The sequence below is a fragment of the Falco biarmicus genome, chromosome 2 (genome assembly GCF_023638135.1).
Source record: "Falco biarmicus isolate bFalBia1 chromosome 2, bFalBia1.pri, whole genome shotgun sequence".
NCBI lineage: Eukaryota > Metazoa > Chordata > Aves > Falconiformes > Falconidae > Falco > Falco biarmicus.
The window spans coordinates 106928439-106954907 of record NC_079289.1 but is presented as its reverse complement, the minus strand read 5'-3'; the positions used below and the strand labels follow the sequence as shown (position 1 = coordinate 106954907).

Below are 26469 nucleotides of genomic sequence, written 5' to 3'. Positions count from 1 at the left end.
TATCCTTTGCTATTCAAATGTTTCAAACTTCTTGCTTAGAAGATATAATTAAGGAGCTTTGATAGAGATGGATTGCCAAAAAGCATCCTACTTACTTCCCCAAGTCTACATCCTTTTATTTATGATTGATGAAAATTCAGCATCTTTTTTTCACTCCTGAGTGTTACAATATAATTTCCTGAAATACCTGTTGGTCTTGTCTTTCTTATGTGCTAGTCTAGAATATCACTTGTCAAACTGTAATCCTGTCAAAACATTATACAAGCACTTGATTTTTGAAGGGAAATTGTGCTTCCTGTAGTTACTGTGGGTTTTAAAACTGTGCTAGAAGAGCCATTTTCAATATGCAGTTCAAAAGTACTGTCAATTTTGTGAAGTTTCCTCTGGATTATTCCAATCAGAGATCATGAGGGTTAGAGACACGATGGAAGTTTGAAAACATAAAGTCGTATCTGTGGTTATGCTTACTTCTGCTGTCATCTGGTATCTTGTGATTTTTAAAAAGGAAATTAAGGAACTGATTATATTAAAAACCACAAAACAAGCTGTTCAGTTGATCCAGTATGGATCTCTCCAACTGAGGTATTTGTTTAGACACGGTCAGTGAAGAGTGTTTCTAGGGCACAGCAGACTTCATCCAGTCAGATTCTCTAAAAATAGATCGCATGAATCATGCTGTAAAGTGTAACTCTAACTATAAAAGAGGCCTGCAGGACTAGCTCAGAGGTGCTGCTTAAAACTAGGTAAGATCAATTTCATCCAAAATGACTGAGACACCAATGTGTTATGTCCATAAACCATTTAAAAATTTATCAAGTTAGACGTTTCAGATAGTGGAATAAAATTATTAATGCCTTGAATGCAAGGCACTGCAACAACCTCCCCAGCAACAGTGCCTAGCATTCAGAGCAGCCAGGTGTAGGAAGCACAAATTTAGTTGTAACAGAGAAAAACTAGTAAAATGAATAGTGGGAAGGGAGAGATTATTGTGAGGATACTGAAAGCTTTATTTTGCTTCAATAAAATAAAGGCCAAAAGCAAAGATATGCTGTGGGGAGAGGAAAATTGCAAGCAAAGGAGAACAATCATTTATTCTGAAGAACAGATCTTGGACAGAGGTAACTGGCAGAAAATCAAACTAAAAGTTAGATTTCTAGCCATCAAAGCAGTAGCATTCTGGAGAAACCTCCCAATAAGGTAGTTGGGTTTTGTTTTTCCACACAGGTCTAACTGCAAGGTGGAAAGTGATACATTTATGAAAGGGAATGTGAAACACGGTTGCCTCTGATAGCAGGAGCCTGGACTCGATATGCCACCACTTTGATCGTAGAAGGGGATGATATGCATGACTGCGCTTATTGAAGTGACAGTAATTATGCTGTAGATATGCCTATACTATCAATGTGAATATGTTGTGGTGCTTCTTTATACTTGTAATTAATACTAATTGAGCTCTCAGAAACCAAATGGTTGCTCGTTTAAAAATCCCGTGCATTTGCTGAATGTGACAACAGGTTATATCTTATTGCACATCCTGAAAAACTCCATGTTAATGAAAGGAAGGCACTATATGCAATCTGTTGATGACAAACAGCTCAGAGGATTTCTTATGGAATAAACTGAGCATCTTCTGCCAGAATAGGGCTTCTACTACATGTGTTTTCCCTTGTTATTATATTTATTGTACCAGAAATGTAATTATAGATTAATACTTTTCCCAATAAATTCAGTTAAACAGATCTGTGTGTTTGCTGTGAAGACGTTAGTACAAATGAGAAAAATTACAGGTTTTGTGCACAAATTCAAACTGTTGTTTCAGGTGCTAAAATTGAGTCTAAAAAATTGAGTTGGTTGGCACTTTATAAAAGCAATAAAAGTATTTATAATGGTGACTTTATTTGCATACATAGCTCAGCACACAGTTGAATGTGCAGCCAGCAAGTGAGTGCCCCCAGTTTGTGACATGACAGAAGGCCGTGGGGCCTGGAAGAGACAAGATGGCAGAGGAGTAAAGTAATTTCCCTTCTTTTGGCCTGCTCCCTGCCTGTGTCTGCTGCAGCCCATGGAAAAGCGTGATCTGAGGGCAGGCTACCTGCTCGGATGGGCTGACTGGGGCGAGTGAGGGGTCAGGCACTTCACCGCGTGGTACTGACTTATTTTGTTGGTTAAGCTGCTGATATATGACAATTCCCTTAAATTCATTAACCTGTTGAAGTTCATCAAGCCTCGAAAAAAAAGATTCCTCTCTTTTGTCTGTATATTTTGTAATTATGGGATATAACATTATGCCGTTCTCTGAAAAGGGGTTAATAAGTGAAACTCAGTTGGTTTGTAGCATGAGTCCCGTATCCTTGTTCTGATGTGCTGCATCTCTTCCAGGTGTATAGCCATCATTCCGTTTCACAACTGGACCATGTTTGCGGCTTCACAAACTGCAGGTAAGCCCTGAGAGTGTCACCCAGCATTTCAGGTGCCGAGTCACCATGACCAACCTCTGGCACATGGCATTGTGGGCAGTGCAGCTGCTTTCCACCCCACAGCAGCTTTTCCAGGACACTTAGGAGATGCTCCCACCAGGTTTGAAATGGCTCCCAAGGAGCGCAGTCATGGCTCTTCTCCTCACAGCACAGGGCCACCAAGGTGCAGGGCCGGCCATGGGCAGCAGCTGGAACAGCCCCCTCACCAACACCAGGCCAGGCCCCGTGGGTGCCCATCCCTCAGGCTGGGGCCCAGAGGCTGGGCCCTGTGGCATGGCCACCCCTGTGGTGGGGGAGGCAGGGCCGGGCCTGCTGCAGTGGGGGGCACCCGCGGCCCCAGCCCAGCTGGGATGGTGTGGCAGGGCCCCGAGGCTCAGCCTCCTGGGGGGGATGTTGGCAGCACCAGAACTGGGTCAAAAGCCTTAGTGCCGTTCAATTTGGTGGGAGTTTTGTCATTGCTGTCTTCACTCGAATGAAAATTTCTAAGTTTCTAAGAAAGGTTAACTGCCAGCTCTCTCACCTGTGGGAAGGCTGGGAGCGCCTTGATGTGATTCAAAATATTATTCCTTACAGATGCGATTAATTACTTCACACGTTTCATGGAGAGCGATACTGTTTCAAATCAGAATGTGCCATTGGACCATGTAGTTTAAACTCTTCAATTTTTATGTTTTGTGCTGTTAACCCCTTGTATTTTGTCTTTGAAGCAGGAAAGGCTTTATTTTTGTATTTAATCCACTATTTATCTTGATCGCAAAAGTAATTAATTCCTGAAACAAACTCAAAAATTGTGCCTTCTACCTGTTTTAAATTTGATGAGCTTCAGCTTTGAGCCATTGTTTTCTTCTGGCACTTATAGATGGTAGTTGTTTTCCTATAAGCACTGCTACATGTTTGTATATATAGATCTGATATCTTTTAAGACTTTCACTATAACATGTATTCTCCAGTACTCAGGTTTTGTTGCTCTTCTTTCACCTCTATTTTTCCTGTATCCTTTTCAAAATATACAGGAATTTCTGAACATTACTGTAGGATTACTACTGATACCACAGCTGGAGAAAAAAGCAGTTATATGTAACTCCCACTATACTGGCTCTTTGAATGTTGCAGGGTTGTGCTAAACTCTTTATGCTGGGACCTTATGTTGAACAGTGGATCCCTGTGCTTACTCTGTCCACTTCAACGGTGACTCATTCAGTTTGTTTTTCTGATCTAAAGATGAATTTTGAGTGTGTGGTTATTCACACAGGTTGGCACTCTCAAAACCATTTTGGCTAGGTTCATACTAAAAAGTCCTTGTTACTTTTACTTTTCCTTATCCTTCAGATGTTAGGAATATCTTACTTTTATGGTGGATTCTGCTTATACTTCCAGCTGATGTAAATGTGCAAACTCAGAAGAACATCAAGCCATAATGAAAAGTTTATGAAAAGGTCTTTTAAAGAATAATACTGTATCTAGAGCTTGTCTTCAGTTCAAATGTCATTGATTTAGGATGCCAGGGTTTTTTTGGTTTCTGTAGAGGAGCTGGTTATGAAAAGTGAAATATTCAGTTAACATTAGCTGTCAAGTGTGGAGGAAAAGTATGGCTGGATGCTTAATGTTGAATTAGTAGAAAGTGGACATAACACGGTATTCTTGAAAAGCAGTAATTCACCAGCATATTTCAGCTGGAGCAGGTAATAAAGACCTAGCTTTTCTATGAAATAAATTGAGCTTCATTGCAATTGCACTCCTAAAGCCAAGCTCAAGAGCAACACTCTTGCTTTCCTTTACTTTCCTCCTCTCTCTTCCCAAAGGCTTCACAATCATAATTCCTTTCCCTCCTGCTTACATTTCCTCCTTTTACTGTGAATCTTTTGCTAGGTCTTGGTTCATTTCTTTCATTTTCTGCCTATCTAAGACCAGTTTCTCTTTCACTGTCCTTGTTTTTTCTAAAGCTTCTGTTTGTCCACAAAATCCATGTCTTTTTTTTTTCTCTTTATTTTTGTGGCCTTTTCTTTCCATCATTGAACATATTTGCTTTGTATATCTGGAGAAAATTTTGCTCAACTTCATCTTTCTACCTAAAACCTAATAATCCTTAAAAAAAAAAAAAGGATCTGAATCTGTGTTTGTAGGGCAGTGGAAGCCAGCTGTCCAAACAGACTGTGTATTTGGTTGTAAATTTATTGAAAGATGAGTGTGTTTTATTAATAAGAATATGCATTTTTGAGATTATTTTTGCATTGGTATAGAGCTGAGTATAAACCTACTTAATCATTATGAACACCAATACTAGTAGAATAGGAGTGAACTCCTCTTTTTATAATATGTGACATCTTCTTGAAAATTTCTTTCAAAAATATTTCTTTCAAAAAATAAAAACGGAACAATAATCTTTTGGCTGGAAGCTATAGATGAGTGGCTTCTAAAGCTGGATATCCTACAGGGCAGTCCTTATCCACCAGATTACATTATTTTTAGATTGCCTGTTCTACTCTTACCAGTAGAAGCAGTTGTTAGTTCCCACATTAAAGACAATTTAGGCTATATGTAATGTAGTAAGTGCTACCTGTAACATTTTTGCTGTAGTTGATACCCTGAATTTTTCATAAGTCAAGAAGTCTGCACACTCTGTATTTTTGTCAAACGATTATGCACAAGATGTTTTCTATTTTTTGCCCTTTGGAGTGCTTTAGTAATTTTAATTATTTATTGTAAAAGTTTAGGTTCATTATGCAGTTGAAAGTTACTCAGTCATTTCTGGTTGGGAATTACTCTTGGAAGAAGACAATGACTGGAAATAACACCCATATTTCTCAAAATCTGATGAAAAGTACAGTATACTGAAAGAATAACCATATGGGATGGTACATGTTTTAAAAAAAAATCTTGTAGGATACACTGATCAGAGTTGAGCTTAACTGTTGGTAGTAAACTTTATCCTTCAATTTGTCATTAACTAGAAGGAAATTTGACTAGCTCTAGATGTTGAAAAAAACCCAGCATTTCCCTCTCATGGAAAAAACCAAATATAACGAATGCCATTGTTTGCTGTACATGTGGCAACCAGTCTGGTTTATATTAAGTTGAAGTTACTGCCATCTGGTGGGGGAAACAGTATTCTAGCACTACAGTTGGAAGCAATTCTGTTAGGGTTAATTTGTATGTGTGTGAAATGTGTGTGTGTGTGTACACACCCCTATATAGAGATAGATACAGATATATCTATATAGCATATTAGCATTTGGGGCTGATTTTAAAAGGATTGAAAATATTCAATGGTACAGAATGGCCTTCTGAATCACAGATTAGTTAAGGGTATAAAAATGTGTGGAAGAAAATAAGGAAAACGTATGCAGTAGAGCAGATAGACATGAAAAATAAATGCTGTGGTATTGCTAGCATACCCAAACTTCTAGCCTAGGTTAACATGGATAATCATGTACAAAACTTGTCTCCAGAATATTTCTTTGTACTATGCACAGCACAGTACATTTTATGCAGTGTTTTGTGTAGCACTTCCTGTGTTGGAGATGGCCACTAATTATTGTTGCAAAAACATCTGGGCTAGCTCTTCCTTAGTGCTTCATACTTTACTTAGATTTTCTCTTCGGTGTTGCAAGTTTTCTCCTCCTCAAGTCTTGATGTATACTTGTGTTAACTATTGTCTGATCCTCAAAGGATCAGCCCAACAGGAGTAGATTTGTATGAGTAGTGCATCAGAGGAGTCTATGGGGCTGAATATATACATGTCTATATACATGAAATAAATTAGTTTGTTTTCTCAATGAGCTAACACTCCTCTGTTAGATGTAACATTGGCGTGAATGATAAGCAAAGTGGTAACAGGAGAGATTCAGTTATGGGAGACAGTGTCAGATACCTATCTTTAGCAATAAATTGCTCGGTAACCATATGAAAATAATAACTAGCACCCAGAACTTGTTCTTATTTTATTGTTATAGTATCTGAAGACTCCAGACAAAATTAAGTCTGCTTTATGTACAACTGCTAAATAGGCTTTATCCTTGTTGTATGCTGTGTTCTTTTCTCGTAGGGAACAGTAGAAGTGGTCCTTTGCTCTTAATCTGCAGAATAAATTGCCAATTTCTCTATTAAGAAGGCATATCTTGTTAGGTTTGTATCAAAAATGTATCTTTAACTGGCATCTTGTCATACTAAGAGTTAGAGTAAAGTTATGGGGATCCAAAAGTCTCATGGGGTGCATAGTGGCACAGTCAAATTCCCAGCACTGCTGTCCAAAGCCCTCCAGCTGCATGCTTAGCCTCTGATGGCAGCCCAGCTTTTATTGGTGCGCAGGTGCTGAGGCTGGCTGAGGTAATGCTAGCGGAGGGATACGTGGCTTCAGTGTTGCTCAGGCTTGACTGTCTCCAGGCCCTCAGTGACACATGGTTAATGATAAACACTAGGACTTGAGTACAGTTGAAGCCCCTAGACTCTAAGTCCCACTAATTTCAGGTCACTGAGAGGCCCCAGTGAACATCATACCTTATGCTGAGCTGGACAAGCAGAAGTCAGTGGCAGAGTAACATTAGATTCTTCTTTAAAGGGATAGCTAAATGCTGTCATCCTGTACTTTCTTATGAAAGGTATATTATTCTGATGACATTCTCTCCATTGTCTTTTCTTGTTAAGGAGAGGGGGAGTTGCGGGGAACATTTTTCTTCTGTGGGAATCTTGCTTTGGTGGGCTTTCTAATACTGTAGTCTACAGCAACATTTTGTTTCTTTGGCTGCTTACTGGCCTCAACAGTGACATCTCAGAGAGACCTGCTGAGTGTTTGTCTGATTGCGTATTGCACTCCTGTAGATCAGCTAGCTTGAATTGCAGGAGCTCACTTGGTAATACTTGGGGTTCTGCTTCCTATATAGGTGGAATTTCCATTCCTGCCCTACAGAGTAGCTTAGGAGATTCTTGGCTGACACAGTTACAAAATACTTGGTCAAGTCTGATTTGTGTGGAAGCCATATTCTTCTTGCTCTCATGGTCCTGAAAACTCTGTTTTCAAAACAATGGATGAAGGGGCCCTACAATTTTATTAATTCCTTCATCATTGAATCTAATTAAGCAAAAAATGATACTGACCTTCTGTACATCTCTTAGATGCTACTGAATGGGTTAAGTGTGGTTGCAGAAAAAAATATTTCTCATCTCACATCATTCTTGCTTATTTTGTTTAAAATTCTTTTTCACTTGGTTGGTTTTTACTGCCTGTTGTAGTTTTTTGTTTGTATTTTGTGTTTTTCCTTTTTCTGAACTCTCTAGGAGTCATAATCTTATCCAGATAACATCTTTCAAAAGGAAAAGCATTGACCTTGTTATCCTGACTGTCTACTTTGAGGACTACATTGCACATGCAGGTGCCTGATTTCTTCATAGGTTTTAAAGGAAGTACTTTTTCATGACTTTGCAATGTACTTGCCTAATTGTTTTTCAAGGAGACAGACACTTTTCTCAGATTAAGACTCTTTCTGGAAAGGCTTAACAGTAAGAGTTAGAGCCCTGGCAAGTACATGACCACATGTTAAGGAAGTTCTTTAAACTCAAGCCCACAGCTTTAACCATCCAGTGCAAAGAGCTCTCTCTTTGACTCAGTTGAATTTGCACAAGACAGAAGAGTAGAACAGCTTTCAGGTGGAAAACAATCCCCGATTCTCTCTTCCAGCCTTCAGCTCAACGTAAACTTTACTTTGTGCTGTATGACAGAAGTACCTAAGTGGATTAGCTCTTGACTACAAAACTGAATGTGTTTTTTTTTTTCTTTTCACTACTGCTGATAAAATGACCAGCAGTTAAGTGTTCTTTGAAATTCTGGTGGCACTGAGATGCAAACTTTCTAGAAGATCTTTTTCTTTTTGACTGTCTGTGTGCCTTCCCCCCACCGCTTTCCCATTCTTCCCCTCACCCCCCGCTCCACCCCCCTGTATAGCTTCACATTTATTTTAAATCCCCTGGGATTAGTAAGCAGTTTGATAGCTAGAAGGTAATTGCTGTCTGTGCTTAGGATAACTGAACTGCAAGAGAAGCTTTTGTACTGAAAGATGACATAATGCAAGACAAGGCTAGAAGGATGTATGTTCTGAACCAAAAATGACCATCTTCTAGACAGTCTGTTAAAATGGGATAGAGTTTAATATTACATGGTATGAATTATAAATTAATATGGAATGCATTGAAGTCTCTTGAATTTCAACTCTTTACATAAAAAAATATTGTAGACATGCCCTTATTCAATAAGAAGTTGATACAGAAATTAGTGAGTCCACCTCTTTGACTTCATTATGCAGAAAATCAGAATAAAGCACCATTGTGATCCCAGCTAGCTTTGAAAACCTATGAGGACATGGATGTGCCCCTCCAGGAACAATCAGCTAGATGTGAGATTTGTATTTGATATTTGAATATCCATCCTTGGAATTGTTCAGGCCTTGTGTAGACAAGCTGCTGAGGAACCTGCTGTTAGACCTACTTTGAGCAGGGGATCAGATTAGATGACTTCTAGACATCCCTTCCAAACTCATTTATTCTGTGATTCCAGGATATGAAATCTAGGCTTCTAAAGACAAGATGTTCCCAAAGAATAGAGATTTCAGTACAAGATCATGCTTATTTTGAAGGTAATGAGTGGCTGAAGTTACTTTCAAAAAATTGCCTTAATTTTGAAGTAGAAATATCTCTATAATAAACTCCATTTATGCACACTGGAACTTCGGAACTTTTTATTACCTTTATAAGGCTTGTTTCCTCAGCCTTTCTAAGGACTGTTCAGAGTAGTGGCAGCCACTTTCGATGGAAACTCAAGTGCAAGGCACGATTTATGTAGCTTTGTTTGACACAAACATAGAAGTATGTATATGCATATATTAAAACAATGAAATAAAAGAAACTTTAACAAAACATTATATTTTACATGTAATTTCCCCCTTAGGGAAAGAGGAAATGAAGCAACTATGACAGACTTTGCTTCTAGCTCTTAATGGGCTACTGAGGGTACTTTGATAACCTGGTGCTTAAAGCAGTAAAAAGACTATACCTTTAATAGAATACTAAATATTTTTAAGACTCTTTATTTGCTTTTCAAAGGAAGATAATTTAAATATTTTATAACTTTCAGACTGCTAGTACTGTATCTTAAAATCTTGTGTGTTAGCCATCTGAAGATCAGTAAAATGCAAGCAATACTTTCTGAAATTCCTGTACCGTCATCTCTGGTTTAGAGGGAACACCCTCTCTCTGGGGTAGAAAAGTAATTTAGTCTAGGACACTAAGCAATTTTGGCTGCTCTTGAACAAATACTGCAGTAAAACAAACTTTTACGAATGTCATACCGTTCTTATTCCTCTATACTGGGGGAAGTTCAAAACTCAAGTTATTCAGAAATGTTGGTTAGTTGAATTCAAGGAACATTTTGTAAGTTGACATCCTGCTTACTACAGATGTGCTGGGAAAAATCTGTTTCAACAACACACCACCATGTTGATTTTTTTTTTTTTCATGGTATGTTGTCCTTCCATTTAGAGAGAGATGAACAACTGATCCACAAAAATGCTGACCCATCATATCTTTGAATTTAGTCTTGACTGATAATAAGCAAAGAAATGCCAATGAGCTGTGTAGTGCTTAACTTATGTATATCATAATTTAATCATTTACTATATGAATATCTTTTGCACTGAGTAGCCAAGATAAACAACTGAGCTACAGTTATAATTCAGTACATTGCCGTCATTCAGGTTTTTGATTAATCCTGTCATAAATGCAGAGCCAGTTTGGATCCCTGTTTTTATACCTTAGATCTCAGTCTTGTATTAATACGGTTGTATCAATTATAAAACCAGTTAAGTCCTCCAGTGCATTGGCTACTTTCATGCTGCATAGGGCTCTAACTAGCAGACCCTTTATGAACCAACAGGCTCCACGCAAACATAACTTGAATGTCCCTACATCACTTTTCCTGGATGAGGAACACAGAAAATGTATGCAGAGGCAAGTCCAACAGGTATCAGTTTGGACTCGGTGTCAGCTGTCCCAAACCCACAGCGAATCTATTTGCAGTTGCTATCACTTCCTCCTGCTTCATTTCCAAAAGGTCTTCTTAGGTCAGGTGTAGCAAACATGCAAGCATTGACAGGCAGTACTGGTAAACTCCAAGAGACCAGACTTCACTCTATGCCTTTTCTCTGCACTCCCCAAACAGCATAAGAGTGCTGAATAACTTGAGCACAGCACTGAACCCACGCTGGCAGAACTGTATGGTGCCTGGCCCTCCAGGAAGCAGAGGCTCAGAGCAGCACTGTTCTGTGACGGACGTAGAGCTTTGCTGCATCACACCCAGCTGTGTGGAGCTACACCTTGGTCTTGGCATTCTCTCCAAAATGATCTGTATTACCTCTCCACTATACCCCTTTCCTCCTTTGCCTCTCCAGCCTTTCAGTCCCTCCAGTTTCTGGGAAATCCAGGCTCCTGTTACCTTGGACAGCAGAGAACTGATGATGATGCAGTGAGGAGGTAACTAAGTGGCTATAGTAATGCAGCATAATAATAAAATCCCTATATTTTTAATATCTATTATGGTTAAAGGATTTGCTTTACTTTTGCATGATATTTAGTTTTGTATCTTAATCTAGAATGGTGTATACGCTTCATATCAGTATTCAATTTATTTACTGCTTTAAAATTGCTGGACAGAAGAGAAAAGATTGCTTATAACATCTTTTATACTGATTATATTATGGCAGGACCTATACTGTTGTTTTTCTGGGCTCTTCCCTTTAGATTACTTAACTGCTTATTGTTGTTCAGAATAAGAGTTACCTTGATGAACATTTAAAATATGCAAGCTTTACTCTTCTTTATATTTTGTGTTTTGTTAAGGAGCTGTTAAATCTTCTGACCCCATGTTGAAGCAAAAATGTAGTAGTTCTCTGGAATGGAGTTTCAAAAAAAAAATCAAAGGGAGTTAGACACCTTGTTTGGAGTGTGTCTGATGTGTTGGACTCGCACCTGCATGTACATCTGCTCAGGAAGGGGCTGGGGAAGGGGGAGGGTCTGGTTCTCTCAGCACCAGCTACTGCTTCACATCTGAGGTCTCCGCAGCATGGCAGCACATATCCCTTGTTTTTACCAGCCTGTACTTACCCCCCAGGAAGAAATTTGCGTTTAGAATGCCCTGGAGAGCAGAGTCCTCTTTCTGCGCCTGCCATATGACTCAGGTCATGCATATATCATATATATGTTCTCCTGCTCAGATGGACCCCTTATTTCCAGAGTACTTGGGGGAGGTACTTGTGGCTTCCAGTGTGACACCTGGGAACTCACAACTCCAGCAAAAAACCAGGGGAGATGTGTTTTGAATATACAGAAACAAGCACTCTGAAAATATCAGTCTGTGAGAAGCTTGCTTGGGTACCCAAAATAAACTGAGCTTGCTAATTTTCTGCCCATTAAACAGAAACAATGCTAATGGCACTTTTCAGCACAATGGTCTCATGTATGTATGTGTGGTATTCTTTTAGCTGAAGTGATGAAGGTCTGTGGAGTGCTTGGATTGTATAGTATTTGCCAAAGAAACAAGAAACAACCTTGCAGAAACTAGTAATGTCCTGTTAAGTTTTAGGTGATCTGAAATAAAGGAGATAAAACATTGAGTAATAGGACCAGAAAGATGTGCTGAAATGCTACTTAGACAATGACAATTGTCCTTTCAGAGTATTAAGCAATTGAGGACAGATTATAAATTATCTATTGTCATATAAATACTGTTTTGTAATGAGAATGTAACTAAAAACTTACTGTTTGGGATTGTTTTTGGTTTAATGTGCTTTCATAGTAAAATATATGTATACATTAAATATATATTTATGTAGATACATACCAAATAACAAAACCTTATATTCTGAAGCTACTTGGAGGTTATGAAGTTAGGCACCAGAAGACAGTCTATAAATACATGCATACGCACATCCAGAAATTAATATGTAATATATTTTAATTTTTTAAAAACATATTGAATGTTTCAAAGCACAAAAATTTTTCTTCTCATGGTATTATATTGGCACTCAAACTTGGATACTTTCCAAATATTCTGTGTACATAAATATTGTTTCAAGATCCTTGGGAATCAGTGGTTTTGATCAACTTCACTAAGCAGGCTTAATTTTAAGGTTCTTTATTTAGAGAAATGATGGTTGAATTTGATGTCAGATGAAAATCTGAGAGAAAACAAGTTTGTTTATCGGGTTTTTTTAGTGCTTTCAAGCCTTCCAGGAAAGTTCTGTTCCTTACCGAAAGGCTTAGTATTTTGATTCCTGAATTATCTTTACAATTTTGTTACTTAATTCAGCTCAGCATAGTTGTGCAATGGACATCTGTAGAATAACATGGTGAAAGGCATTATTATTAAGGAGAATGGACTGAGAACAGTCCTGAGGAGAAAGACTTGGTGGTATTGGGATGAGCAGTTCTACATGGCCCAGCCATATGTGTTTGCAGCCCAGAAAGCCAACTGAATCCTGGACTGCATCAAAAGAAGTGTGAGCAGCAGGTCGAGGGAGGTGATTCTCTCCCTCTATGCTGTTCTCATGAAAGCCCACCTGGAGTACTGCATTCAGCTGTGGGGCCCCAAACATAAGAAGGACATGGGCCTGTTGGAGTGACTTCAGAGGAGGGCCACAAATATGGTCAGAAGACTGGAGCACCTCTCCTATGAAGATAGGCTGAGAGAGTTGGGGTTGTTCAGCCTGGAGAAGAGAAGGCTCCAGGGAGACCTTACTGAAGCCTACTAGTACCTTAAGGGGGCCTACAGGAAAGCTGGAGTGGGGCTTTTTGCAAAGGCATATAGTGATAGGACAAGGGGTAATGGTTTTAAGCTAAAGAGGTTAGATTTAGATTAGAGAATAGGAGGAAATTCTTTACTGTGAGGATGGCGAGAAACTGGAACATGTTGCCCAGAGAAGCTGTGCCTGCCCCCTTCCTGGAAACATGCAAGGCCAGGCTGGACAGGGCTTTGAGCAACCTGATCTAGTGCTAGGTGTCCCTGCTCATGCCAGGGGGGTTGAAACTAGATGGTCTTTAAGGTTCCTTCCAACCCTAACCATTCTATGATTCTGTGATTTTTAATTTAATTTTAAAGTGTTTTTTTCAAAGTCAACATGATTATGCATCTATGTGGTGTAGCCTCAGCACACTATTAAATCTCTACAAATAAATACCTCATCGCTTTTTATTGTGTGTTATGCCTCATACAGTGGTATATACGAGAGATATCATTGTCATATTCAAAAATGATCTAGGTAATTATTAGTGATATGGCATTCCAACTTTGCAAAACCAAAACAAAGGCTGACGCACAAAGTAGGTCACAACAAAAAGTGAGGAACCATTAACAGAGCTGGACATAAGGTGAAAAATTGAGAAATTTTGCAACCAAAGTAAAGTGAGAATTACTAACTGGCTGTGTAACCAATGTGCCAAAGTCTGTGAATTATTGATCTTCCCCTCCATTTAATTCACAAAAAAGGTCATAGTGTAGAAAGAACAGGACTTTTTTTTTATTATTATTTCATTTAGTTTATTTTAAATATTTGATTTTGCTGAAGAGCTGTTTTCATGGAAGACAACCAAATTTACAAATCTGAAGGCATACAGGCTTAAATGTAATCTAAATAAGAATTAAATATAGATAGAAGATGACATATAGCTGACCATAGGTTAGCATTCTAAGCAGTCTGAGCATCCAGCTGGTGTGGCTGTTCTCACAATATAGATAGAAGATGACATATAGCTGACCATAGGTTAGCATTCTAAGCAGTCTGAGCATCCAGCTGGTGTGGCTGTTCTCACATTTTTTGTAGCTATCTATGGTAAACAAGAATTTTGAAATAAACCCAGCATTTTGTTGAAAGAGGCTGTGGTGGGAGACTGAGAAAGTGATAGAAGACCAAAGCATCACATAGTTAAAGGTGGTTTTACACGTGTTACTCCCTAGCATGATGGGAAGCATGGGAAGTAATGCAGTAATGCTTGTTCCAAAGTATACTAACGCAGACTGTCAGCACAGACCACTCTGGAGATCCACATCAGTGAGACCTTGCCCTAGGGGGTGTGCAGGGAGCTAAAAAGGAGGACAACAGGAAAAAAAACCAAACCAAAACAAAACCAACCAAACTTGGATGGATTTAAGCATATAGGTTTGTGAAAGCAAGAGAAGAATGATTGCCATAATTGAGAAATTATATTTTGGGAACATGTGACAGACATTTGATTGAGGATGTAGGTGGGAAAGGCCATACATACAGCTGGTGACATAAAGAAAGAGTATGCTTCCTATGAAGACATAGAAGGAAATTTATGAGTCCTATCAGTGAAGGCCAGATGTTAAGGGTTTTAGAAAGATTGAAAAGCATTTTATGGAAGGAACTTCTGTGAGACAAAGTCTCAATATTTTGTTTTAGCTATACCCAGCTTGAGTTGATGGCCAGATGTTCATAAAGAGATAACAGAAAGGTAGTATGAGTTTAATTTGGATAAAAGGAATGCTACTTCTAAAAGATTAAATAGAATGGGGGATGGCATGAGTATGTGAGTGGTGAGCTGACTGTCTCCATGTATACTCTACAGAGATGAAATGTTGTGTATGTTTGCTTTTTCACTGATGTGAGTGACAGGTAGTTCATTTTTGATTGATCTGCTTAGAAACAAGGTGAAGTTTGAGAGACACCTAATAAAAATGGATTCATCCATACTTGTATAAGCTAAGAAGTATTTACACTGGCTAAAAAATTCTCCTCCTTAATATTAGGAAGACCATTGGACCTCTCTTCGAGGACTAGATGCTATTACAAAAGAAATTCTGAATAACTGCTAATAAGAAAAGACATAAGATAGTTTGTTTTCAAACTTTATGGTATTATTGCATTTTGCTTTGGAATTGTTTTCATTCAGAGCTATTGGGGAATGGTACAGACAGTGAGATGTAGGTTAATATTTGGTGGCAGTTTGAAGGAAGAAAAGAGCAGGAAAGTAGCAATCTGATTTACAAGTAATTTTGCGTTTTCATGTAGATAGCCAGTCCTGGTCAGAATGGGAAATTGCCTGCTACTGACATTTATTCAACCCTTTCAAATGAAGTACAAAAGATTGCTCGTTTTTTTTCCGGATGATGTTAGCGTAAATGTTAGAGTTGCTTGTCTATTTTCAGCAAAACTAATTTTCCAGATCTGAGCTCTGTTGGCTTCAGTTATTGGAAGTGCATCCCAGATACCACAAAAAGCAAAAGAATTCAGTGTTTTATAAGAAATCAGTTAGTATTCATTTAACTGCATTTGGTTTCATTTAACTATATTTGAAAACTTTGAAGCTGAGGCTGGTAGAGCAGTACCAGACTTTTAATCTTGTTCATTTGTATTAAACATATATTAAGTGTATAGAAACAATTGGGTTCACTTTTTTTTTTCCTTCACTCCTCTTCCCCCCCACCTAATAATGGTGGTAAAATATCTGGTCCTGGCAAGAGTGGGAAGATTACTTTGTTCCTATTTATTGCTTGGCTATCCAATTCATTCTCAACATCTAACCAAGTATGAGATTTCACTGTAGCAAAGCAAATAACACTCCCAGCTGCTTCATTAATGTTTTTGTGTTCCTAACATTTAAACAGATTTTTAGTGTAGCACCTTAGAATTACCTGGAGTTAATTTATGCATGTATCTTCATGTGACTGTTCAGAAAGTAATTGAAGTAGCTAAGGCTATGAACTGCTTTTGTAGCCTCCATTTGGTTTACAGAGGTCTGTTTAAAGCAGCGGGCAGTGCCAGCCAGCATGCTCTCTGAACTCTGTAATTATGGAGAGGTTTGGCCACTAAGGGAAGTAGTATAAAAACCATGTTGAAGAGACAACACAAACTGTGAAGAGTCAATATCAGATGTCAATTGCACATAAAATGTTTTTTTTAAATTTTTTTGTGTTGCTGTACTGTGCTGTGAGATGATACAAAATTTAGTAGGGTCACTTGCATCCTAGAGACCGGTTTTGGCATTATCTCAGGAGTCAGCCAGCTGCAGTCACTTGCAGTAAGAAAGAGGAAAAGACTCTTGGCCATTCTGCATGTGGGCATTAAAGTCATAAATGCAGAGACTGACTGTATGGCAGATGTATTGTGGATCACTGCATTTTATGAATTATCGTATTGTTCCGGTTTTATTTTTCATCTGCTCCCCATTCTTTGTCTACTTGACTGTTTTTGTATATGTAGATGACAAATGTTGTCCACAGGGACTTTGGAAACATATCTCATCTTTGAATGCTTTGTTGAATACAAGATGGTCATCTGAACTGTGTATTAAAGCTTTGAGGATACAGTGTTTAAAAGGTGTAGGTAGAAAGAACTAAAATAGAGAATAGGATACTTTGCTCAAATCAAACGGTGAAAACTTGAAACAGCAATAACGACAATCATGGGAAAATAGCTGTTTAGAAATGAACAAGATCAACTTGGATAACCAGGAGTGGAAATTGAAATGTAGAAACTGCATGAGATTGGGAACAAAGAGGAAGCCTTTTTCTTTTCCTTCGGGGTTTTTGTTTGTTTGTCTTGTCTTGTTTTGAATTCCTTGGTATAGTATTGACGGGATACAGCTAGAGATCATACAGAGCACTGGTGATTGCCAAGACCATTCTTGAGGAAAAAGGTAGACCTAAGGTGGAAATTCATTGTATGAGGGAAATAAGAGACACAGAGCATCAACTCTTGACACAAGTGTTTTTAAAGACTTCTCAGAGCAGTCTGGCAGTTTGCTGTGTGCTCCATCTTCTAGACTTTCAATGCAGGCTGGGGCTTGCCTGTTTTGCATAACTTAAGCTATCTGTGGATCCCTCCCTCCCTGCCCACCACCTCTATTTACACTAATGTATAGGACAGAATTTTACTAGTCCCATTTTACTGATGTACAGAAAAGGCAGAGAAAGAGAGAGACCAAGGCTGAGATCTTTGAAAGTACCCATTTCCATTAGAAAAGTTTTGGTACCTTGCTGGTTTTGGATCTGTGGCCCAGAGATCAGCTCACAGTTGATAAAGTGATTTGGGCTGGCATGAAGGATTCAATCTATATCTGCTGTTTCAAGGCTAGTACCCTAGCCTTAATGGTTAGGTCTTAATGACCTCTTTTTGAGTTTTTGTGATGTTGATCCAAAATTCTTCCTTTAAAATTAGTTTCAGTGTTGTAAGTGGTGTGCTATAATTATAGCCATTTGATCTGGCAGTTGTTTTTTAGGTGGACTTCACTAACATATATGGTAGAGATCTTGCCTAAAGAATTAATTCAAGAATATGTCCAGTCATTAATAACAGAAAAAATTCCAAATTGAGAGATTCAGTTTTACAAAAGCAGACTGTGATCTTTTCACATTCTGAATATTGTCTACTTCAAATCAATTATTTTTTTACAAGACAGTGTAATGTTATTCATGATGAATAAAATGTTGTATAATGTGGACAGCTTTTTTATTGTTTTGGGGAATAAAGAGCAACTTTGCCACACCTTTATTGTCTGTGCAAAACACATTGTTAAACTGTTAGATGGACACCTGAATCCACTTTAAATTCGGCATGGGCCCCTTAACAATAACGATGCCTTAGTATTTTAAGTTTCCTAGGGCAATTTCTCCTGAAGTGTGATCATTATGGATAATAGTGATAATTATGAAATTTGTTACATTTGAAACACTAACTTGTTGTACTTAATGGTTATTAAAATGTCTTCTGTAGTATACATGAACAGTAAGGATGTGACATAACACACCTAATAGCTATTTAGTTACATTTCCTAGGAGATGTAACCATCTTAAAAGGAATTGCAGAACTCTAGTTTTCTTTTTTCATGAAGTTTCTTTCCTGAAGCAACACAGCAGAATTACTACAATTGTATTGATGCTGTACTACATCCCAGTTAGACTGTCTTTGATGAGAAGAGAAGGAAGGATTGTGGTAGTGTGATGAGACTTGCTGTACAGCAGACGCTATTAATTTCTGAGGCCTTTATCTAACATTTTTACCTTCATTCTCCATCCCAAAGCCTGCTTAGCAATCTCTGGTATGTAGTGTGTAAACCAGATATCTGAACTCCCTGCCTTCACCCAAACATTTGAGTTCACAGCCAAAACCACGTGCAATTAAATGAAATACTTTTAATTAAAATGTATATTTCTGAAACCATATACCACAGACTGTGGTAAGTGTACACACTTTACCGCAGAGCATTTGTAATAAAATAACATATTATATAATGTCTGTATGTCTGTAATGTGCATAAAATAGTCTTTTGCTTTCAGATGTGTGCATTTGGATTATCTACTACAGTGAAACATCTTCTCAAAACAAATATGCCACTGCTTGCCTTTTGAAAAGTACTCACTGAAGGCATGAAAGGGTACAGAGAATGTTTTCCCAGCACAAACAAATTTATTGTTACATAACTACTTTGGCTTCAAAAATCAAGCAAGCTGTTTGGTTGTATACTGGGATTTTGAACCTGCCAACTCTGACAGCTTCACGTAATCATCTAGCTGTTGTTCAGTGGTATTACAGCAAACCTTTCTGCTTAGTTTACTTTAACCTTGTCCTCCAGGTGAGATTCAAACAATGCTTCCTCTTCAAAGGTGTCTCTGTCAGAAATCAATGTGAAAGTCAGACTGCCTATGCTCCAATAGAACTAGTTAAACATATTTCTTTGTTACAAGTGATTAGATAAGATTTTGAGATTATGAATAAAGAGACCAAAAGGAAAAGACCATTTCAGGCTCTGCTGTGTAGAGATTTGTGAGATTTTGTTTGTCAATAAAACATATAAAAATATTATGGAAAAACACATAAAAGTTTATAATTATTTGTAATTTAATTCAGATATTTTCCTGCTGATTACTCTAAAAATGTTTTGTTGTATATTCTGAAGAATGCAGGTACCATCTTTTCATAACCAGAGATTCATTAAAATACTTCTTAGGTGTGCCCTTGGGTGGGTGAAGGAGGGACTTGTGGTAAAATTTCCCTTTGGTTTTGTTCTTTTTTTAATTACTTATATTTTTTAAATGGAGCTGTAAACAGGTTTTTATTGTAAATGTACAGGTTTTATAATTGTAATATATACAATTATAAAACTATTTTAGGCAGCCTGCTACAGATTTCAAATAAGTATTTCTTTATTTATATATATTTTATGACAGCCTGAAGTGTGATTCACTTTCAGCTCTTTTGAACACTAAAGAAATGAGCGTGCTAATCATAAATCTCAGTGTAATTGTTTTAACTTTTACCATTATGTAATTAACAGGTTTAAGCTCTTCTCCATATTTTTACTTCTTCTAGATCATTTTATAAAACCTATTGGTCAGTAGCTTCATCAACACTGTTTAGTACCTCTGATCTTAAAACAGTTGGAGACCAAGCCCTTAGACTTACTTTATGTTAAACACAGGGAGAAATTCTCATCAGCTAAAAGTTGGTTCTTGGCAGGTTTTTTTTTTATATTTTCAGTTTTAAACTAACCAGGCTTTTCCAACATGGGTGTGCCTCTAAATCCTTTCCAAATTCAACAGAGAGATATAAAACCAGTATGCAAACAATAGCAATAAAAATGCATCTTATTTATCCCTTCTTGCTTTTTACTCACGCGAATCCTTAAGTATGGCCTTTAAATCTGTGAGAAAGAAATGTACTTAGCTGCACAGCCTGCATTCTCAAGTGACCTGAATTGATTACAGTTTTAACTGTAATCATTTAACAATAGAACACTGGTTCCTAATCTTCCTTGAAGATGGCATCTTTGGAGGGAGCCTGATTAGAAGCATATTTTATCCCATCAATTTGTTCACCCAGTTCTAAGGAAAAAATGTAAATTGTAACTCAACTTGCTTTTGAAATTTTTGATCTCTAAACATATGTAGTTGAATAGCTTTTTTCCATGATCCAAATTGGTCCTCTAAATCCTGTTCTCTCACCCCTCCAGTGACTATGTTGTCTATCCTATAATTACATTTTAAAATAAAAATAATTATCTCATAATAGTGGTAGGAATGAAAATAAGACTAATTCCAAGCCATATAGATCTGAATACATCTTATAGCTTCTTATGTATAAAATTTATCCATTAAATTGTTAATTAACTTGAGGAGTATTAGTTCAACTATAATTTCTCATTGCACCTAACATCAAAATTATGAAATTGATTGTTGTATTCCCACTCTATATATGCGTGTGTGTATTTGTCAGTAGGCATACCTACCTGGCAACTGAATGTTTCCAAGGCTTGAATTACTGTTGTTTGGGGTTCTTCCTCCTCAAATGTGATATGATTGGGTCCTGTAATATTGAAGAACAGCAGTGAGAAATGGAAGCCTTAGAAAATGTTGATGATCATGTAACAGAATGAGCAAGATTTACTTCCTTGCCATGACCACAATGATTTCTTGGGCTCCTATATAAGTAGAGTTTTGAAAGACTGTTGCACAGTTGCCACCAGTTAAGAATAAAATCACTCAAGATACAGAATGTTCTCAAATATTATTCTAAACCCTGCAAATGGTATAGCACTAGCCACAGTAGACTGGAAGAAGGTGAATGTGCATTATATTATTGTGACTTCTTAACAGAAAGTGCCTAGAGCTGACAAAACAGATTGGTGTTTTTTAATGAAAGTGAATACAGTTAATCTGTGTATACTTTCATTGACAAGGTTCTGCACTTAGGAGTACAGCACAGATGGTATAAGCAATGAATACTTATGTCTGACTGTAATTGATCCTATCAACAATGACATACCTTTAACTGGGTTGTATCACTTTACGTCACATATGGTTAATTAAGTAAGAAAGACCCAGATACACTAAGGAGATTTTTATGTTTATACTTAGGAAAACAGTCTAGACAGGTGTTAATGTAAATGAAGTTAGTACTTGTCAAAGGTGAAATTCTCCATATGTAGCCCTGCTTCAGTCTCCAAATAAATATAGTTTGGCTATGTCTACATTAGCAAGTGGTGAAGAGCAATAGGACCTGATCTGCAGAGTGAAACAGTTGGTGCCGAGGACCTTGCTTCCTCACTGTGCGGATCTGGGAGAGCAGGGAGGTTGATTCAGACTGGCTCTGTTCTTGTCCCACTGACTGAATGCCCAGAAGTGACTGGAGGGCACTACTAAGTGCAGTCTTGGAGAACATTATTAGGTTTAGATTCATTTCTTGCATTTAGTACCTTGCTGTGTGTTTTGGGGAGCTACCCTTTTTTGTCCATAAGAAAAAGCTTGCCCTTCATTTCCAACATCTTTCAACCTCAATTACAAGAGATCTGCTTCCTTAGATAATCCCTTCTAGCATGCTTCCTGGTTAGCCAACACAGTCATTGTCTTTCACTATATGTAGGTGTCTGCCCCATGATGCTGTAGTAGAGTATCATAGTAGTTTTTGTGTTAAACTATTTTTTCGCTTGTGCATGTATTTGGATCGGCCCTTAGTTGCTGGGGATTCTGTCTCTTGTAAAAATACTGTTGGAAAATTACATGTCCAAAATTCCTTCCTTTTATGGACTCTACTTGCCCTTGTGAAGCACACCCTCTCTTTGTGTTCTCCCAAGTGGAAAATGATATGACAACACAGAACTTGACGTGGTTCCAGTTTTGGTCCTGTTGGTCTCCATAGGTATGAATTCTTTATATCAGCTCTAATCTTGGCATTCCACCTTACCTTTTGCTCTACTTTTGAAACTTCTGGCAATAGTTTTACCTTCAAGTAGCTGAATGTGGACTCATCAGAAACCAGTGGCCACCAGTGGGTGTCCCAGAAGCAAATCTTAACAATTTTCTGAGATGCACCTGCAATAAATGCTCTTGGGGGTTAAATGACTGCTGAACTATGTATTCTTCTTGACTAATGGTTCTTTCAAAACAAATATTGCTTCAAGGATTCTTTTCTTTCTGAAAAAGGAGAATTAATCAGGCCTTTCTGACCTCACATGTTACCATTCTAGGAAGAAAGTTTCATGCCACCCAGCCCTTCTCTTTAATAACGAGATAGTTTTTTGCTTTCTTTTCTGGTTGACAGCACTTTTTTTCCTCTGGTAGGTTCCCCCTGCTTTCAGAGCAAAATCTTGTTTCTGTCTCTCTTTATCCTTAGCCCAATTGTATGTTCTGAAGGAGATCTCCATTTCACCTCGTGATTTTTATCAGCTTCTCCCACTTGAAAACACTGCAGCTGTTTGAAAGTTTTAATTTGTCACTGTTGAAACACATACCTTGTGGATGTCATGCCTAAACTTTCCCATCCATCCCAGGGGGTTGTGTAATTTCTATGTTTTGATTAGCATCATCAGTTTTGGAAGCAGAAATGTTGATATAATTCTCAAGTTAACATCATCTTAGTTGTGATAACCATTAGCCTGCTGTGAACATTTGACTGGTCTGGTCCAATATTTCTTTGAATATTATCAACCTTATAAATTGATATAAAAAAGGTGAGCTAAAAATCATTTTACTAGCACCTTGAATTTAACAGTCTGCTTATTTATAAAGTGAAAATGTAATTGCTTGGTATGAAACTGGTTGGGATTGTGTTCAGTTTTTAAACACAATATCAAAAACATATTTTAGGGCACACTATTATGTAACGTGGGATCTTATACATACTAGACAGCATCAAAGAATAACTGAATTAAGAAAGACATGCTTTAAAAAACTCACATTAAGTCATTATGATAATTAGTCTTGTTATAGAAGGTTGTTTTCCCCAAGATTATTTTTTAAACTAATTTGATATATTGAAAGTAGTTTGAATTCTCTTTAACTTAAAGACTAGTTTAAATATCCCAAAATGTTGGCACATGGTTTAGAAATAAAAGTAAGCCTGACAAGTGAAATAGGCACCTAAAGGCTCATTTTTATTCCTGCTTATTGTAGACTGTTTTAGATTTAACTCTTATTTGCATTTGTGGTTTTATGCTTAAAATTTATGCAAAAGTTTTGGTTTTCTATTTCTCTGAAAAAATACCTGGCATTTTGTAAAAGCTCGTTGTGATGTTGATTATATGTAGTAAAAGAATAGTAAGTGTAGCAACAACAACAAAAAAAAATGGACTAAAGTAAATATAAAGTAAATATAAAGTAACAGCATTAACTTCCAGGTTTAGTGGGATGTTTTAATATATTGTTCAGATATTTTTCTGATAGGTTCTAATTGATTCTTAATTGGACTACTCACATACTATGAAGTATGTACTAAAGTATCTTGCTAAATCAGATTTTAAATTAAAAGGTTTGGGGGGCCTAAGTTCTAAATATTTCAAAATGACAACAAAAAATAGGGGTTTTTTTCTATTTATTTCCCTTATGTTGTGTTACTGTAGGGCCAATCCTGCTGTGCTTTGTTGCCATTGAAGTAGTATTTCTACACTATATGTTTCCAAATAACTTAAGCAATGATGTCGCTCAGTTGCCCTCAGTATAGTGTAACATTATTTCTAAAGGAGATGATTATTTATACTCATAAAGGGGGATGGAATTAATCTGTTATAATTTTTATTCCCTGGGAAGTACATTGCTTGGGGTTTTTTTCTCAAAGATGACCACTTAATTTAAAAATTCTTGTAAGTTACAATCTTTGGGACAAGAAATTAGTTTGTAGATAGATTAACAGACCCATGACAAGTTTCACATTCATATTAAATTATATTAAAACATCACTGTTCTATAAAGTATTTTGTTGTTCATGAGTAACAAATTTGCTCTCTATGCACATTTTATCAGATAGCATAAAACCACCAAGAAAATGGTATCAAATCTGAAACCAAGCATCACTGATACCAACCATGCTACAAGATTTTCTTCTTAGTGCTTATGAAGATACAAATGGTGAAATACACTGGAAAAGGACAGAGCAGCAGCTTGTAAGTGAAAAGCTAAGTCTGGGTAGATCATTAACAAGTAGAAGAATAACAACAAGCATATTTGTCTATTAAGCAAGTATGATTTATTTGATGCAATTTGATACTTGTCTTTCTTTGGCTCAAGTTAGAAAGGAAATCTGGGAATTAAATCAATTTTCAAAAGAAAAAAGAAGTTGGAAAAAACAGTCTGTCTAATCTTAAATACACATGCATGTACCTGTTAAAGATGTCATTGATCTGAAATTTACAAAATCATGAATTTTGCTTTTTCATATTTTCTGGTTTTGCCCATTCTGTTCTGGTAAAGATAGGTGTACTTTCCCATTATTGAATGTATGTGTTAATAAGTAGATAACTGATAGCAAAATAGGGGAAGCCTCTTATATATATTCTCATGAAGCTGCATGTGCAGTTTGCTTTTATATATTTTTGTATATAAAATCTCCCATCTAATTACTAAGGGATTCGCATTGATTGACATGAGAAGATTCTTTTAAGAACTGATAAAGAAAAGAAACATGTAAATAGAAGCACCATTAAGAAGAAATATCTAAAGAATATCTAACATTTGTAGTTATTGCTCATCAGTTCTGTATAGAAAAGAGAGAAATGGATTGCATGTAGAAATATAAACATTTTGGTTAAGTATGACATATTAACTACTTAGCAGGCCAAGAGAAGGGCAATATAAAGCTTCAAAGCTAAAATAACATTTGCAATCATCTTACCCTTATTCAATATTTTCAAGATCATTTTAATGTCAATTTAAATTTCAAACAAACAAACAAACAAACCCAAAACTAAAACCCCCGAATGCAAAAAACTTTGACTAATAGTAACTGGTTAGGTTAATATAAAATCTTCTCAGATGTTTAACATGAAATTTCATCTTTTGTAGGAAAAAAAATTTTGTTAAAACTGACACCTTAACTCTCAGACGCCTCATTCATAGCCATTCGAGCATATCTTTACCTTGAGTCATTGTACCTTGCTTAAACTGCTACATATATCATGGCACCTTTTTTGTTCTGCCAGTGCATTCCACCCTCTGCATGACTCCTATTAACAAGAATGCTAGTCCTATGCAGCAAGAACTTACAATCTCTTCTTTGAAATACTTTTAAACTACCTGATGCGCAGCCCCCGCCAAAACACGTAACCATGCTGCAAACATTGAACTGCCATTTACTACAATGTTTGACAATTCTTTGAGCTATTAATTCTATAATGGGCAATTTAATAGCTTTGTGATTCTCTGGGTATAAAATTAAATTAGCTAAGGAAGCTGAAGAGACAAGCAAACAAAACTTTTCTGTTTCACCACTAAAACTGGGGACTACTTGGTTTTATTGGCCTTGATTCTATTATGATGACCTAGTGATTATGATCAGTTATTGGGCCTGCTTGACTATAGTCTACAGTGATGGTCCTCCAGGCTCTTCATTACTAGGTTCTCCAGGATAACTTCAATGTGTCTGCCACAATGCTGAAAAAGGACATCTTCTGATGAGTAATAAACTCACAATCCCTGTTTATAAGACTTAGGAATTCATCAATCCTGGTAATGCTGCTTGTGTATTTTCCAAACAGTCAGCTAATGAAGTTTGGCCTATAGTGATGAAAAAGTACTTCTATAAAAATGATCACTGAGGTAGATGCTCCTTAATAAATATGCAAGCCATTCTCTGCCAGCTGCATTCTAGTTTGAAAAGTAGTTTGAGAAGGAGCTGGTCTGTGGACTCTAGCACAAAAAAAGTAGTACATAAATCACAAACAGTTGACTAAATCAGCAAATCAGTAAGGTTGCAGCCTAAGTACATCTGGGTTTTTTTTGGTATCAAGAGAAGTAATTTCTGCTATAATGCTAGTATTTCAGTCATATGTGATTCTTATTCTTTAAGTTTACTTGAAATAACTTTTTTTCAGACTACTATGGACTTCTGTCCTTTTTTTTTTAAAAAAAGAAATAATCAACATGAAGACTAATATAATGCAGTGCTTAGTATAGGAACAAACACAGCAATTCTACATTTGGAAGCTGAATTTACAGTTGGATTTT

At 37.0% G+C, this 26469-nt stretch overlaps 1 long non-coding RNA gene across 3 annotated transcripts in view; it reads left to right on the top strand.

Moving 5' to 3' along the window:
- Positions 1–26469, top strand: part of LOC130145095 (uncharacterized) — a 300065-nt gene that overhangs the window by 157395 nt on the left and 116201 nt on the right. For all 3 annotated transcript variants that reach the window (XR_008820373.1, XR_008820371.1, XR_008820370.1), the window contains one exon: positions 2380–2438. This is a non-coding gene — a long non-coding RNA (uncharacterized LOC130145095). The remainder of the gene's footprint in view (positions 1–2379; positions 2439–26469) is intronic.